The following is an 18,170-nucleotide window of genomic DNA, read 5'->3' as shown; positions in this document are numbered from 1 at the left end:
CTGGCAGGTGCGTCCCGGCTCTCAAACTTCTGAAGATTGTCATACGTTGCTCGGAGATTCTGTAAGTTTGGCCACCCCTGGATTAGAGGAACTGGGTCATTTGCATGGCATTGCAGAACATTGCTCCTGTAAGCAACTCAGCTGACTCAAGGAATTGTCTTTTTACGTGCAGGAGAAAATGGTAATCAAGTGATGTAAAATGGAATTAGAGTACTACATTAGCTGAATTAATATACTTTTTAGTTCTCTTTGCTAAAATATATACTCTTTCTTTTGTTCTTTGGACTGGTCAGGTCAGGAGTAATGCAGAGAGTGCACACTCAGCCCTTAGGAAGAGAGAGTACATCTTGTTTGTCTCTACAGTAACCTCTCCTGAGTGTTTTAAATAGCAGCATCAACAGGCTATAAAGGAAAGTTTCTTCTAATTCTCTCCCAGATAATGATGGCTATAATCTGTAGCATTGTGGTCTGAATCTGTAAAAGTAAGTGGGAATGGTAAAGGAATCCTGTGGACTTTCAACAACAATGAAGATGATTCCTGAACAACCAAATTGAACATTCTCAGAGATTAACATCTATTCACAGGATTATAGATTATTTTGGAAGAGGCACACTGTGTTTTAGTGAATATGATAGTTATTGCCCATCATGGAAAAACTTAGTTTAAAAAAAAAAGTTTTTTGCTGTTTTGGTTAATTACCTACACCTGTTAAAAAGTGCGGTGAACACGCCTACAAAAAAACCAGCTATAGAGGCAAGTCATTTAAACCCAGAGATAAATTGGAATTTTAAAATGCAATTTATAATTAAATCTTTGATACAGCCTCAACATTAGCAACATTAAAGAGCAAATCTGTAATGTGCATCTGAGTTACAAACAGTGGAAAGATGTGTTCTGAATTTCCTCAAGTAATCCTACAATTTATAGTTTTAATTCCAGTAGGTTTGGGGTGGTGTATTCTCAAAATCTGGGTCACAGCTCCAGTGGAATCTCTAGATGTTTACTTTTTTTCTACCTGTATTGAAATATGACCCCAAGTATCTGAAACTTCTTGTTCAAGATTAAAAAATTTACATATGTGGTTTTAGATTTTTGTGTTCATAGGATGCAGGTAATTATGTGAAAAGTGGAAGTTCAATACATATTTTTTTAAATTGCAGCTTTGCAGCAATAGTTTACACAGAGAGTACATTTTTAACATGGTTTCTAACTCAATTGCTAAATGATATTGCAATCGGGCATGGGTCCAACAACGCTCCAGCTATCCTGGGTCCCACGGGGCAAAGGCCAAACCAACCCCTCTCGCTACTTGCTTTAACTATCTTCATGAGACACACACTAGGTGTTTATATCTTGCATTCTTCTCAACACTTCATGGTATAATAGTAATATGTTTTTATTGCACCTCTCTGTGGTGGAAATTATATAGCCCTTCTGAGAACAGCCTTACATAGGTATTTGTAGGAGGGAAAGTGAAGAATAACTTTAAGAATTTTGTTATATAGCACAGTTAACCTTTGCTACTATGGCTACCTCCCAGCTTGGTAACACCTTAATTATATGAAAAGTGCCATATACTCTTCCATGCAAAACCTGTGACTTTTACATCTCATCCAGAAGATAGTCCTTCACCAGCACAATGCCCTAGAATACCATACTGAATCACAGATTAGGGTAGATCCTACTATGTCAGTACCACATCCTGCACCACTTGGGTTTTCTATGGATGTGTCCAATTCAAGTATTGCCAAAGTTTCCAAAATCCAAAGAGATTACAATCCAAGAAGGGTCCCTTTTCCTCCTAATTTTTAATGCTGTAATTTAAAAAAATTCTTTATTTCTCTATTGGCTTTGGTTTTCCTCCCTCGAGCTCATTCAGTCAAAGCAAGCTGATTTGGAGGCCTGCTCCTCTTTCCGCTGTCCCCTGGGATCTGGAAACACAGTTTGACTTCTCCTACTGTCTTCACTAACTTTTTTTCCTTGTGTATTATCTCTAAACACTATTATTATTTATACATAAGCATAGCATTTACTTGCATTCTCCTCTCAGGGCTGTTTGGAATCCCTTTGTTTCATCAGCTGAGGATGCCAAATTTCCTCTAAGGTGCAGTAGTAGACGGGGCGGTGGGGGGCCTGGCCTGGCCTGTAATGTGCAGTAATAGAGGGGGTAGGAGAGAGTAGAAGCCTCCCAGAATAAGATAGTAGAAGCAAAAAATAATACAATGCATGATATATATCAAATATATTGTTTTCTTATGGTTTAGTACTAGACTTTATTTCCAGTATGTATTTTTTTCAGAAAAAGGCTTGCTTAGTTTTTCTTTAGGTTCAAGAATATTCACTAGTATTGTGTAAAAGGCATGTTTTGATAAGTTTTGACAGGCTTTGTCTCTTACTCTATAAAATGTTAAAATTTGTCCATTTAAGAAATTCTTAGCAAGAATTTAATTGTAGTTAATGCTTTTAAAAACTACTAATGCACCCTTTTTTCCCACCCAGGAAACTGAACAGGCATGTAAAAATGTGAATGGAAAGTGTGATTATTATTATTTATTATTATTATTTTAACTTACAGAACAATTAACTGTCTTACTTGCTCAGGTTCTCAGTGTATCCTTACTAATAATTTTATTTAATCTACTTCATTTACAGGAAGTGTTCTTCAGTCAAAGTTTGCTTACCTCAGCAGAGACAAAAATTTAATGGGCAAAAGTACAGTGTTTAGGTAGGTAGATATTTTCATGGTGTGCTCAAGGTTCTTCTAGGAAGGACTTCCATTGTAATGGAATAGGCTTCAGAATGAAAGATATTGTGCTTTAAAAGTATTGTATGATGGATTCCATAATGAAATGATGAGGAAGGTTTGTCTGAAGTGTTATTAATGTCGTCAGTTAGCTACTCTTCAGATTTATGTTTGTTAAATGAGACTATAGAAAGTTCTTCAGAATGTCGTGTGTGATTAGTTTATTTCCTTGTGTACCTTTAAACTTGGCAAATATTTTTATTTAATACTTGTACACAAAAGAGACTGTGTTCTTTTCGACTTTCTAGCATTTGAAATCTAGAACGTGAATTTCCTAATAAGTTATGACAGGAATAGACTTCCTTGACTTATCAGATATTTTTCTACATTTAGCGTAGCTGAATGTAGGAGCTTCACTTAAATAATAAAAGGTTTATTTTCCAGTTTGTCATAATTATCTCTGTAATACTCTTCATTGCTAATAAAAATTACTGTTAAGAGACCACCAATGTAGTTATGAACAGCGGTATGCAGAGAAGATAGATGAGTCTTACATTCCTTTTTACAGATGTTTTCTGTATCCTCTTCCAAAACCAACCCAAAACATGAACTAAAGTTTTTTTTTTCAAATTAATATTGTCTAGTTTGCAAATATTTATTGGATTCCTTTGCATTTCTTCAGATCAAACAAATCTTACAGGTTAATAATAGTCCCTGAAAAGAGTTTTCATTTAATGCTCATTAAGAAAGAAAGAAAAAAAAGACAAAGACTGAAAACATATTTCTTTATAATTATGTAGGGTATTTCTTAAATGGCATTACATTTAATTCAAATAAAATGCCTTTGGGCTCTACCATTAAAAGTGGAAAATTTTGTTTTGTGAAATGTATGTTTACTTTATACAGTGTTTTCAAAACATTGCAGAGTTTAATAGCACGGTTTTTATACCATGTATCCAATGTAATACAATTAAGCATTAATCAGTTCATAGCATGACCTAAAGGGAGGGACTCTATTAAATAAAAAATGAGCTGGCGCTTGCAAATAGAAATTTAAAACTAATTTTTTAAAATAATATAATTACTATTATAATATTAGAATGTAGGAACCTCAATAGATAACCCCACACAATGAAAACTGGATTTCATGTAGGAGCCTACAGAAAAGTAAAATGCCAAATGATAGGAGAAAATGATCATGTTCATCAAAAGCTGTTAAATTGAACATGGAAATAACAGAGATGGTGCTAAGAACAAGTCAGAACATGTCTTAACTAAATAAGAATCTTAAACAAGACAGCTATATGTAAGAGTTGCCAAATATCAGGAATAACTTGCCTGTTTTTTGTCTGTCTTCACACTTTTTTTGATCAAATACTTGCTTAGTTTTAATTGTTGAACAGTTTCAGAAAGTGCTAAAAATTATTTTTCTTTGACTTGCTATCAATACTGTGATGTAGCCTATTGTGCTTAAGTTGTAGCTACTAAAATATGAAGGTGAATCTTTCTCTTGTATACTACTTTTTCCAGTCCTTGTTATGGGGATTTCTAATACCCTGGTGGGAGAATGCCAGACCTGTCATGGGGTGGTCTCCCTCCATGTAGCTTACTACAAAAATTCTTCCTCTAAAAGTAGTGTCTAAACTGATCGTTTTTCCTCAAAGCAAAACTGAACAATACACCTTATTTCCCACCGAGAGACTAATTCTCATGAACACTTTGCTTTTTGTATTTTAATGAACTGTCTGTTCCTGAGGCATTGTAGGTTTACCTTCAGTCCCCAACACAGTGCATAAAAGAAGTTGAAGGCCAGCATGGCATTTCCATTTCCATTTGTCTCTTCTGATCTCAGTTAGCCATCATTCAAAACACAACAGTGAATGAATATGTGCTGCTGCCAGCAAATTCAGCAGTGGCCAACTGCAATCCCTGTAAGCTGTGGCACAGTCCAGTATCCATGGTCTGAAGACAAGACCCATACTGAGTTAAGGACTGTGACGAGAGTCAGATTGCTATTTTTGCTGATGTACTGATTTAATGTGAACCAGGCAATAGGAGCAGCTATGTGAGTCAGAAGCTCTACACACTTTTTGGGAAGAAAGGCCCTTTAAAACAATAAGGTCAGAATTTGTGAGGTGGCATGACATTAAAGGCTGGCCAGCACAGCTGAATGGTAGGTGAAATTATCCCTCTACATTGGCAATAGTCTTTACTTCTCTTCCGCTTGAAGTGTTAAAATGGCTTTGCTCCACAAGGTAGACATGCAGGGATTATGCAGGCTGATTTCCAGACTGCTCTTTCTCTTCCTCCTCCCTCCTGTTTCTCAGGAGGGCCTGTCTGCGCTAAAGAGAAATCTGAGCAAATATGGAGGAAGACAAGCCGCAGACACTAACCTCTATATAAAATGAGAGGCCATTACCGAAGAGTGAATAGATATTCTACAAAGAAATGGGAGAGTCCTCATAAAGATCGATTCTCAATATACGTTTCTTCCTTCATTAGGAATAAGTACTAAGACCAAGCAAAAGCTCTATTAATAAGAAATAAATCCAGGAAATCCTACAGATCATCCGGCTCTCAAAGGGACTTGAATCTAAAAAATTGTTCAGGAAACATGAGGGAACAAGAACTTAATTTCAGTTCATCTTTCACCAAAGAGAGATTCAGATAGTCCACTTTATCAGGAACTGAGATTTAGTGTGTGTTCTCTCTGTAATTCTTCAAAAGTATGACAAGAAGAATAAGTTAGTACACTAGTGCATAGTCAGAGAGAAAAATAGAGAAGATGACAATTCAGGAACATATTTTCCCATAAATTAAAGAATAATTCTGCCATTTCTCTTTAGTGGTCTCTTGAAGACATCTGTTCAGAGTGGGAACATCCCAACATGTCAAGAAAACTCCGCTGTCAGATATATTTGTTCTAAACTTTTCCAACATATACAGTGGACTGTCTCACTCCCCATGGCTGATGCCGCTGTGATGTCATTAGTTATAGTTATACCTTTAATGATTTTATTCCAGAAGAACCTAGAAATAGAAATAACCATTGGTTTCAGGACTGTTGACAATTGCAGTTCCTCATATTCCCCGCCTCCCCCCCCCATCTGTTTTACTAGAGCCTTGCTTGCCTGGGCCAAGTTCAAATCTATCTTAAAGAAGTCTTCTAGTTTCTTCTCTTGTGTCCTGTTATCTAGCAGATAATGACCGTTAACATGATTTCCAAGTGGCACACCTGGCTGAGAATTGAAAAACAGACCATGAACAGAGTAGCTGACACTGTCCTATTACTTCAGAGGGAAACTTACAGGAACTTCTAAATGCCTGTAGCAGAAATGTACCCTTCCCCCAGCTTTGTTATGTAGACAGGAAAAAAAAGCCATATGATTCTTACCTTGGTATAAAACTAGGGCTGTCGATTTAATCGCAGTTAATTCACGTGATTAACTCAAAATTAATCGCAATTAAAAAAAATAATCGCAGTTTTAATCACACTGTTAAACAATAGAATACCAATTGAAAATTATTAAATATTTTTGGATGTTCTACATTTTCAAATATTTTTATTTCAGTTACAAAGTGTACACTGCTCACTTTATTATTTTTTAATTATAAATATTTGCACTGCAAAATGATAAAATAGTATTTTTCAGTTAACTTCATACAAGTACTGTAGTGCAATCTCTTTATTGTGAAAGTGCAACTTACAAATGTAGAGGTTTTTTTTGTTACATAACTTCACTCAAAAACAAAACAGTGCAAAACTTTAGAGTTACAAGTCCAATCAGTCCTACTTGTTCAGCCAGTTGCTAAGACAAACAAGTTTGTTTACATTTATGGCTGATAATGCTGCCTACTTCTTATTTACAGTATCACCAGAAAGTGAGAATAGGCATTTGCATGGGACTTTTGTAGCCAGCATTGCAAGGTATTTACGTGCCAGATATGCTAAACATTCATGTGCATCTTTATGCTTCGGCCAGCATTCCAGAGCACATGCTTCCATGCTGATGATGCTTATTAAAAAACAAAAAAAAGTGTTAATTAAATTTGTGACTCCTTGTGGGAGAATAGTATGTCTCCAGCTCTGTTTTACCTGAATTCTGCCATATATTTCATGTTATAGTAGTCTCGGATGATAACTCAGCACATGTTCATTTTAAGAACACTTTCGCTGCATTTTTGACACAGCGCAAAAAAGGTACCAATGTGAGATTTCTAACGATAGCTACAGCACTCGATCCAAGGTTTAAGAATCTGAAGTGCCTTCCAAAATCTGAGAGGGACGAGGTGTGGAGTATGCTTTCAGAAGAGCAACACTCCAAGGCAGAAACTACAGAACCCAAACCACCAAAAAAGAAAATCAACCGTCTGCTTTTCATTATCTGACTTAGATAATGAAAATGAACATGCGACAGTCCGCACTGCTTTGGACTGTTATCAAGCAGGACTCGTCGTCAGCATGGAGGCATGTCCCCTGAAATGGTGGTTGAAGCATGAAGGGACATATGAATCTTTAGTGCATCTGGCATGTAAATATCTTGTGACACCAGCTACAACAGTGCCACATGAACACCTGTTCTCCCTTTCAGGTGACATTGTGAACAAGAAGTGGGCAGCATTATCTCCTACAAATGTAAACAAACTGGTTTGTCTGCGTGATTGGCTGAACAAGAAATAGGTCTGAGTGGACTTTTAAGCTCTAAAGTTTTACATTGTTTTATTTTTGAATGCAGTTATTTTTTTACACAATTTTACATTTGTAAGTTCAATTTTCATGATAAAGAGATTGCACTACAGTACTTGTTTTAAGTGAATTGAAAACTATTTCTTTGCTACAGTGCAAATATTTGTAATAAAAAATAAATATAAAGTGAGCACTGTACACTTTGTATTGTAATTGAAATCAATATATTTGAAAATGTAGAAAACATCCAGAAGATTTAAATAAATGGTATTCTATTATTGTTTAACAGCGTGATTAATCGCGATGATTATTTTTTTTGAAACGCTTGATAGACCTATATAAAAGCAATTTTTTTTAATGACAGCAGATTGAGAACCTAGAAGGAAATCAGGATATTCTAGGTGTAAATAAAAAAGAATATTAGAGGAGGAAAGTCCTGAGCAGACTTCAATAACCACAATTGTGGAACTTGAAAAATAATGCATAGCAACCAACTTTACTTGTCCAAAGATCCCATTCATTTGGAAGGAAAATTGTGAATTGCTTCTAAGAACTGTGGTCAAGGATGACTTCTGAATTCTTACAGGTAGCTATCACAAATAATTTGTTATGGATTATTTGTTAAAGTCCAGAAAGCCATGAAAATGTTTAAACTTTCATGTTGTGTGGAATGCCTGGAAACTACAGATTATACAGAAACCAAAATGTCAGACTCATGAGTCAGTTAAGTGAGGTTCCACAGAGAGATGAATTTTTTGTATTTAATTCTGTATTTGAGCATTTGTGCAGTACCAAGGTGACTAGGTGGACCTGAGTACTCTTACACATCAAACTTCTGTTTCAAATTCAGAATGTGTATGTGTGTGTGTGTGTGTGTGTGTGTGTGTATCCCAGTAAAAGTGCCACAGAATTTTTTTGTGAGATTCGCATATAACCAGAAATATTGGATGTAGTCCCTCACCTTTGATCTAGTGGTGTCACCAAAGGCCCTAATGAAATTCCTCTGTGATAATCATCCCACTGAGGAAAATAGCATATGTATCTACCCATTTGTGAACTATCTTAATCAGAGTGAACTAAGAAATGAAAAGGTGGTGCCAATACTAGTATCTCTTGAATTAATTCATATCCAGAGAGGAAGAGAGCTATTTAATACAGAGCTTAAGGGTACCAATAAGCTCTCCTATTTAGATGTCTATCTTCAAGAGACAATCCAAGAGTAAGTAACCATGAATCTTGTACTGTATAGCAGTCAGATCCCAGTAAGGATATGTCCAGGCTCATTGAAATGGTCTTGTCATGTAGACATTCCACCAGCACAAATTTTCATATGGTGCCTCTCCAGATGTTTCTACTTTTTATGAAGGTGCCCCTGATTCTGGGTCTAGGCAAGAAGGTAACAGAGCTATGTGACATGATACTATCATCCCTAAATAGGTGGACAGTGAAACAAAGATTTGGCTAGGGATATTGTATCTAAGAAGCATAGAGTACACTGGTCATAGAAAATTAGGGTTGGAAGAGACCTCAGGAGTTCATCTAGTCCAACCCCCTGCTCAAAGCAGGACCAACCCCAACTAAATCATCCCAGCCAGGGCTTTGTCTGGCCGGGCCTTAAAAACCTCTAAGGATGGAGATTCTACCCCCCTCCCTAGGTAACCCATTCCAGTGCTTCACCACCCTCCCAGTGAAATAGTTTTTCCTGATATCCAGCCTAGACCTCCCACACTGCAACTTGAGACCACTGCGCCTTGTTCTGTCGTCTGCCACCACTAAGAACAGCCCAGCTTCATCCTCTTCAGAACCCCCCTTCAGGTAGCTGAAGGCTGTTATCAAATCCCCCCTCACTCTTCTCTTCTGCAGACTAAATAAACCCAATTTCTTCAGCCTCTCCTCATAAATTATGTGCCCCAGCCCCCTAATAATTTGGTTACCCAATATATATTCTATGTGGCTGCAAAGTGGGCTCTGTGTTCCAGATTTCTCAAAGATAATGGACCTCTTGAGCACGTACTGATAAATGAGGGAAATCTAATGCTCAAAAACTTGGCAAGCTTAAAGGATGGAAATGCTGGCTGTCATCGGTATATGTAAATTGGCAAGGTAGTAACAGAGCTGGCAGCCTTCTCCAAGATGGTTCTGTTTTAAATTGGGCAAAAATACTTCTATCAATATGTGCTTCTGGTAGCCGGAACAAAGAATGTATATACTTGGCAGAAGGAAGACTCTATTTGCAAGCAGTCAGAGCCTTATGTATCCACAACAGACCCTATTCACAGGAGATGAAAATTACAGAATAAAATCAAACTGCCCATCTTCTACTGAGGCTCACTTGCGCTACAACAGGCTGGACTTAAATTTTACAGCAGAATTCCTGAATTCTGCTATATGGCCACCTAATGCAACAATCTGGTGCAGCAGACTGGAAATTCTGTGGCAGCTACATCTAATTTTCTTTTAAAACCTGAGGTTTTAGAGGGTTAAAAATAAAAACGATTAATTTTAGCTATTTTGTTTTGATATTAAATTCAGTTTAATATACTTTTGGCCCATAAGTTCAGATTTTACGTTCAAGATTTTTGTAATCATAAATATCTAAGTACAGCAAGAAGTTAGACAAGGTAAGTGAGGAAATATCTTATTAGAACAACTGCTGTTGATGAAAGGGACAAGTTGGTTCAATAAAAATATTTTTCCTCCTCTAACTTGTCTCTCTCATATGCTGGGACCAACACAACTACAATAGCATTGCAGTCAAACAGTTGTTGGGAGGAAGCTGGAGGTTTTGGTGTCTGGGTACGGGACCTCAGGGGGCTTTCTGGATATGTGGGGGATATTATTGGATTAAAAAAAGCTGAATGTTTCTGCAAAAATGACCAGGAGTGAAACAATTAATGTTGATATTTTAAAGATAATTTGGGACCTGACTGAAAAGAATGAGGATAATGATGATCACCTTGTTAGAACCAAAGCTTAGATCAGAGATCGGCAACCTTTGGCACGTGGCCCGCCAGGGTAAACACCCTGGTGGGCCAGGCCAGTTTGTTTACCTGCTGCGTCCGCAGGTTTGGCCGATCGCGGCTTCCACTGGCTGCGGTTCGCCACTCCAGGCCAATGAGGGTGTTGGGAAGCAGCAGCCAGCACATCCCTCGGCCCGCGCCGCTTCCTGCAGCCCCCATTCGCCTGGAGTGGCGACCCATGGCCAGTGGGAGCTGCGATGGGCCAAACCTGTGGATGTGGCAGATAAACAAACTGGCCCGGCCCTCCAGGGTGCTTACCCGGGAGGGCCACGTGCCAAAGGTTGCTGATCCCTGGGTTAGATTCTCATCACTTCCTGTCTTTTCCCTAAGGAGAAGAAGTTAGAAAGTAAGGAGGAAAAGAGCAATATCTGAGATACTTGTTTCCTCTTGTTGGCTACAGAGGTGGTGTTTCAGGTCTTCTAAATCAAAGATTCTCAAGTTGTTTGAAACCTGCTCATTTTTTTCCCCCCCTCTCATGGCTAGTCCTAGAATGCCTTACGTTGTTTCAGCCCCAAATTGCAAAATGCTGCTCTGTTAAAGTTCACATGCTATATATGGCCGGTAGAGACATTGATAGTTTGAATTCTAGATTTGAAGACCAGAAGGGACCATTGTAACCATCTAGTCTGAGCTTCATCACAGGCCATAGAACTTCCATAAAGGCCATAGAATGTAATGATATTTTTTTTATATGTGAAAAGTATACTTTTAAAAAAGTTATTGAACTATGATTTCCCCAGTCCTATACAGTCAGTCTCATTGCTAAAGCTGTTTACAGTTGTGACATTATTTTCTCACTGAGGCTTTGTCTATGCATTTATAATGCGCTGATCACTGCAATTCTAGGAACGCTTTTAAAATGAAAACAGTCTATAATAAGTATCGTGACCCCAGAAAATAACCTTGGGACCCAGGTCGTGGACTTTAACCCAAAGGTTGAGAATCACTCTGTAGAGTCTACAGTGTAGACCTCACAGAGCTTCTTGATCCTTTCTGTTTCTAAGACCAAAACCAATCAGCATGCAGCCCTATAATCCACATGTTAGATATCTGAACATGATAGCATGAAAATTGAGTGCCAACAGTTGTTAGAGGCTGCTCATTGTGAGTATAAATACCAGTCACAATTCTGTCATATTATTCATTTATTAACTGTTGACAACAGCTTTACTGTTCATAATTAAATGTGGATATAAAGAGTCAAATAGTCAAAATATCCTTCCAGATACAGTGAATATAATGCAGCAGAGTTCCTTGCTTTATCCTGATCTCGGTTGTACCTGAAGTTTCCTATCCGAAACCTTAGTAAGCATTCCTCTTAAGCTTATTGAGTCATGTGGTTATTTTAAACATTATTCCTTTTGCAGCAAGTCCTCAAAAATGTTTTTCTAGACTTCTCCATAGAGGTTTTTATCCACAAGCTCTGAGAGTAATTTAATTACGTTCTAGTCTCTAATATTATATGACTCCTGCTGCAGTCTTCAATTATATACCAGTATTTTAGTACTTTTGTAGTTGTGGTTCACTGTCACTTATTATGTAAATTGGGGACTGAAGGCATTCAAATATGACATTTCAACCCATCATTAAAGCTGCTTTCTACCAACCATCCATTGTATTTCTGTTTTCTCATTTCAGAATCTATCACATTTTCACTTTGAGAGAGGTTACATTTAATGAGGATTCTTAAATCTGTTTGACTTTTCTTTAGTTATCTAGATAAGGTGGTCCACAAGAAGCCCTAGACCCTGCCCAGTTTAGAACATGAACTCCATTTTAAATAGGTCAATAATATGTAAGTAAAATAAACTAAGTAGGTTGACTTGCTGTGCTTGATAAAATCCTAAATCTCTGATAATTTTTGTATTGTGGGGCCAGGCCATCCTTCTTGCATCCTTAAAAATGTTGTCCAGAATTGATTAATCTGTAGGCCTCCTTTCCCTCAATCCAAATGAATACTCTTAGAGACAATACTCATTACCCTTTCTTCATTTAATCAGTGGGGGAGGGGTCTACATCCTGTGATAGACTTTTCTATCCCTGTGGCAGAACTCTCACAATCTCAGCATTTTGGGGTATCTTCTGTCCCCAAACAGTTCTGTTATTTGGCAATTCTGAAATTTTCATATCATAAAACTTAATTTTGATGCTTCAAATCCAGCAATTTGGGTGAATTTCCACACTTGGATTTGGGTATCTTGTTTTTCTTTGGATGTGTGCAAGTAAGAAAGATTTATAATATATAAACATAATAGCTTGACAGTTTTTTTTGTTACTTTTAAAATATTTCTTCATTTTTGCATGCATTCCATGCAGTGATTAACAAAGCACTAGAAACATCAAGATACGGTTTTGAATATGTTTAGGTTTTGCAGTTAACTTCTAAATACACCTCTACCTCGATATAACACTGTCCTCGGGAGCCAAAAAATCTTACCGCGTTATAAGTGAAACCACATTATATTAAACTTGCTTTGATCCGCTGGAGTGTGCAGGCCCTCCCGCCACCCCCCCAGAGTGCTGCTTTACTGCATTATATCTGAATTCGTGTTGTATTGGGTCGTGTTATATTGGGGTAGCGGTGTACTGTGAAGTATTCCTGCATAGAATGTTTGCTTGTGCATTATATGACAAAGCACTATATTTTGCCATTTATCAATACATTTTCTATTAAATAGGTTTTTGTTGTTGGCAAGAAAGGGTTAATGGCAGACACTACACTCCTTTAATGGCAGTTCAGTCAGAAACTTATTGCACTATAGATAGGTTAAAACAATTTAAAAACCTTATTATAGTTAAGTAAAGACTCCAAACACAGTGTATGTATGTGTATATATACTGTGTCTTCAGCATTTGTAAATGTTTTTGCCAATTTAATTTCTCATTGGAAAGCTATGTATTGTACATAGTTTGAGAAACTGAATTGCATCATGTAGATATTCTGAAATTGACAGTTTTTTATATTGTATGCATACACCAGGTGAAGGTGATAGAGCTTTGATAAATTGCAGAGCCCTGTGATAAATACTTCTTACTATGCATCTTTCACCAGCTCATCTGTCCCTCTGCTCACTAAGGGCTTGTCTACACGTGAAAGTGAATTTACATTAAGGGAGGGAGCGAATTTAAAGTGTAATAGTTATTCCTGAATAACTGCATATCTGTAAGCTCTTATTCCAGAATAAGTGTGTCCACACTTGAAGATACTGAGAAATCATTATTTTAGAATAGCTATTCTGGGATAACACCATGTGTAGACAAGTCCTAATACAGCTCCCCTGAGTTTTACTTTAGCATTCTGAAATGTGCTAGAGAAATTTTTCCTCCTCTATCCAAAACTACTCTTCCTTAGGCAGGATTTACTGCTGGAGCTACTGCTTTTCTTTATCCCAGAATGTCACAACTTTGAAGAATATCTCATGGTCTTGCAGGGTGAGAAACAGGTGCACTGTATCATTAGGAAGGGGAGTTTTTTCAGCACTCATTTCTAGCCCAGGAAAGACCTGAAAAAGAGCCCTGCAAATCTGCTGATAAATCCACGGACCATATTTGTGGATCGGATACAGGGCTCTGAGAGAATCTGACTTTAAGGGTGGAGTGACTTTAATTTACTTTACTTTACTTTTTTTTTAATTCAAATCACTGATATAAATCAGGTTGACAGTTTGTAAAATTAATTTGAACACCTGTGCTATTGCAATTTTAAAAATGCATTTATAATTTAATTTCTTACACATTTTCATCTAAAGTGCCACTATTGGTAAGGTGGTGTATTTTAATTTTATAAAACAGCTGTAGGCAAACTATTATTAAAGGCCTTGAGCCTGCAAACTCTTAAGCAGTTTATTCACATGAATAATTCCTTGACTTTAATGGGACTATTCATGTTCTTTAAAGCACATGCATAAATATTTACAGCATCAGGGGTAAAATTTTATTTTTTATTAAAAAATGTTTTCTTAGTGGTTTAAAATCATTCTTTGTTCAAAACAAAATTGCTTCAGAGTGAACAATGAAAAGTTTTTTAGACTTTTAGTATATTAACAGAGTTATTTTGAACTTTTATCATTCAGAGGCCAACATTTTCAAATATAGGTCTAGGAGCTTAACTGAGGAATTTTCAAAGCACCTAAGTGATTTAGGAGCAGACATCTTATTCACTTGAAACTGCAAACCCTGATGGAGTATAGCTTGGTTGAAGCATTCATATAATCTTTCTTGATTTATGGATATTTAGTATATTGGACAAGAGTGTTTGGTTGATAATGTAGCACAGGCTATTTGCCTATCAATGCTGTGTTTGAATTGTGGTGTTCTCACATTAAAGGTGTTAGTGATGCCCTGACATGGCTTTATTCATTATAGAGGAGAATTTTAGTGTGAAACTTCTTGGTAGAAAATGAAATGTAAAAGTCTTAATTCAATTAATAATTAGCAGACTAATACAAAACACTCTCATGAGCAATTTAAGACTATATTAAACTAACATTGCTTAAATTTAAATTCCAGTTTATTTTTAAGATCATTTTTATCTACACTGCTTTAGATGTGACCTGTTTAGATGTAGAAAAGCTATTTTATCGCATCTTTGTTTTATGGCTCCCGTTGAACCCTGTACAGTTGAAATCTGAGCTAAGGCAGCCTAGCTTTGCAGGCAGAAGGTTACAATAAATAATCCCAAGAATATGTTTATAATATTCTAAAGCACCCTAAAATCTTTCTCCTGTAAAATGTGTAACAGTTTTTAGGGTGGGTGAGCAGGTTTGTGTGTATTTATTTTATCTCTCTCTCTATATATATATACACACACACATTTTATAGTATTTTGGAAACTGCTTCAGAAAATGTGCAACTTTTTTTTTATATATATATATAAATTAAATACACACAAACCCGCTCACCCACCCTAAAATCTGTTAGGAGTGCGCAACCCTGCCCCCCTGGAGCACTCTATATATACACACACCTCTACCCCAATATAACACGACCCGATATAACACAAATTTGAATATAACGTGGTAAAGCAGCGCTCCAGGGGGGCAGGGTTGCGCACTCAGGCGGATCAAAGCAAATTTGATATAATGTGGTTTCACCTATAACGCGGTAAGATGTTTTGGCTCCCAAGGACAGCATTATATCAGGGTAGAGGGGTGGGTGTGTGGGTGTATGTGTATGTATATATATGAACCATTTTTTATATAAGTATTGATCAGCAATATAGCATTGCCAAAATTCCATGTAAATGTAAACCAAATACAACTTATATGTAAGTGGGGAAAAAAAGTTGCAGATTTTCTGAAGCAGTTTCCAAAATACTATAAAATGCATAAGCATGTTAGTATTCATGTTGGCTACATGTAATTACTGCAGGGCTGTAATATTAATAAAGCTAGATGAGCAATATTAAGGTCTAGCCAAAGCTGATGGGATCACAGATCCTTTGAAAGTAAATAATTAGTTTTGAGGTAAATTAATGCAAGTAAAATTTTAGGATGTGGACTCTTAATGATAGTAGCATAGGAAAGCAGTGATTACTGTTTGAAGGTATTACACAGTAGCAATGAACTAGTTTAATTTTTTTCAAATGTACGAGAGAATGTACAACAAATGCAGGAAGCTCAATTCTTCCTACAAGCCATTTATGTATGTCATACTGAGATGTTTTTGTAAATCACTAAGGGCCTGATCCTGAACTAAAATGGTTGTGGGCACAGGGGTCTGCTGATGGAGTCAGCTACAGGATCAGTACCCCAACTGGTTTGATCAGGAATACGAAGTGTAAAGAAAAACCTTGAACTCAGACTTATATGCTGATCATTTATTTTAAGAAATAATTAACTGATTTTCGCTTAAAATTATCACCATTTTGCTTTTCTGCAAACCCCTAGCTCAGTGGTCCCCAAACTGTGGGGCATGGCCCACTATGGGGGCATAGAGGAACATTTGGGTGTGGTAGGGCCTGGGCCAGTGGGGCCGGGAAGGAAGCGCCTCCCAGCCCCGCTTTGTCCTCAGCTCTGCTCCAGCCCTGTCCCCCAGCTGCAGCTCTGGTCCCCAGTCCCACCCCAGTCTCTGCTTCTGCCAGCCCCGACCAGGGTCCCCGCCTTGGCTGCTGGCTGCGGCTCTGCTCCTGGCCTGTCATCAGCCCCAGTCTCTGCCCCTTATCCCATCCGTGTGCTCCCCCCGGAGCCACGGCCCTGCTCCCAGCCCCGGCTCCCAACAGGAGTAAGGGGGAGCACGACGTGAAAAATATGGGGACCACTGCTCCAGCAACTTCCTGCAACTCTTTGGAGAAGCAGTAACATAGTTCCAGAAATAATATTGCTATTTTACTAATGAAATCTAAGCAAGTGCAAAAGATAACTCAAACAGACAACTGCTATTAAGGAAGGAATTTTTTATTTTTTGTTTTTTAATGGGAACATCTTTACAAGTCCAATTTTGGATCCTTTTACTTGACCTGAGATTAGTTTCTGTTTTTATAAGTGGTATAAACATAAGCCACACTGGATTCTTTGACTTGTCAATACCCTGAGCCAATCAGTTTGGGAACCAGAAGTTTCAAATAATATATTTTGGACTGGTAAAAACACACTTTTTCATCTTTAAATGATCTTTGATTTTTTAAAAAACTTTAAAAGTTAAGGTTTTTTATGAACTAGTATATTTTTCCCACTAATTATCCTGAACATCACACTTATCCTGACTGGGAAAGAAGTATCTAATATTTTGGATTTCACCCATAGAAGAATCTTTCTTGAATGTTTTAGACCAGCGTAGGCAACCTATGGCACGCGTGCTGAAGGCGTCACACGAGCTGATTTTCAGTGGCACTCACACTGCCTGGTTCATGGCCACCAGTCCAGGAGGCTCTGCATTTTAATTTAATTTTAAATGAAGCTTAAACATTTTAAATATCTTATTTACTTTAATATATAGCTAAACTATTGTTGTATGTATAGACTTATAGAAAGAGACCTTCAAAAATGTTAAAATGTATTATCGGCACGCAAAACCTTAAATTAGAGTGAATAAATGAAGACTTGGCACACCACGTCGGAAACGTTGCCGACCCCTGTTTTAGACCCAACAAATCCTGCATCTTGGCAGGGGGTTAGACTAGATGACCCTTGCTTAACTGTAAATAATGACATTGTACAATAGCCTAGAGAATAATTTTGCTAATTGTTGTGCTGAGGCAATATAAACATTTGGATAAAGGTTTTATCTCAGTTACAACAGCAACACGATGTCCTGGGTCTTTATCTTATCAATGTACATCCTATTTAAGAGTGCACTTGCAGGTTGTCATATAGAGTAGTCCAATATGACAACTCCAAGAGATAATCTCTCTACAGAATTCAGTAACATGACGCATTGTGAAAATAGGAACTTATGCATTTCCTTTGTAGCGTCACTTTGTTTATGTGGTAGATTAGAGTGGATAAAAATCATTGATTTTATTTAAAAAAAAAAAAAAAAAGTCTTCCTGACTAGTGATTTTAAATCAATTTGATTTAAATCAAATCCACCCTCTGGTACTTATTGGATGATATTATCAAGAGGTAATCTTGTATTCAGGAACAGACAATCAGTCTGTCATGCTTTTGCGGGGCGGATTTGATTTAAATCAAATTGATTTAAATCACTAGTCAGGAAGACTCGATTTAATCATGGATTTCTACATAAAAGTGCATTCTTGTTGGTTGTTATAACCTTAAT

The 18,170-nt window shown here is 37.1% G+C and overlaps 1 protein-coding gene across 8 annotated transcripts in view; it reads left to right on the top strand.

Annotated features, from left to right (window-relative positions):
- Positions 1–18,170, top strand: part of CNOT2 (CCR4-NOT transcription complex subunit 2) — a 144,185-nt gene that overhangs the window by 42,163 nt on the left and 83,852 nt on the right. For 2 of the 8 annotated variants that reach the window (XM_039500210.1, XM_039500212.1), the window contains exon 2: positions 2,654–2,726. The exons of the other annotated variants lie outside the window; for them this stretch is intronic. The gene's annotated coding sequence lies outside the window, so the exon portion shown is untranslated. The remainder of the gene's footprint in view (positions 1–2,653; positions 2,727–18,170) is intronic. 8 annotated transcript variants of the gene reach the window in all.

This window comes from Mauremys reevesii, linkage group 1 (genome assembly GCF_016161935.1).
Source record: "Mauremys reevesii isolate NIE-2019 linkage group 1, ASM1616193v1, whole genome shotgun sequence".
NCBI lineage: Eukaryota > Metazoa > Chordata > Testudines > Geoemydidae > Mauremys > Mauremys reevesii.
The sequence above is the reverse complement of the archived record's forward strand: the minus strand, read 5'-3'. Positions and strand labels throughout refer to the sequence as shown.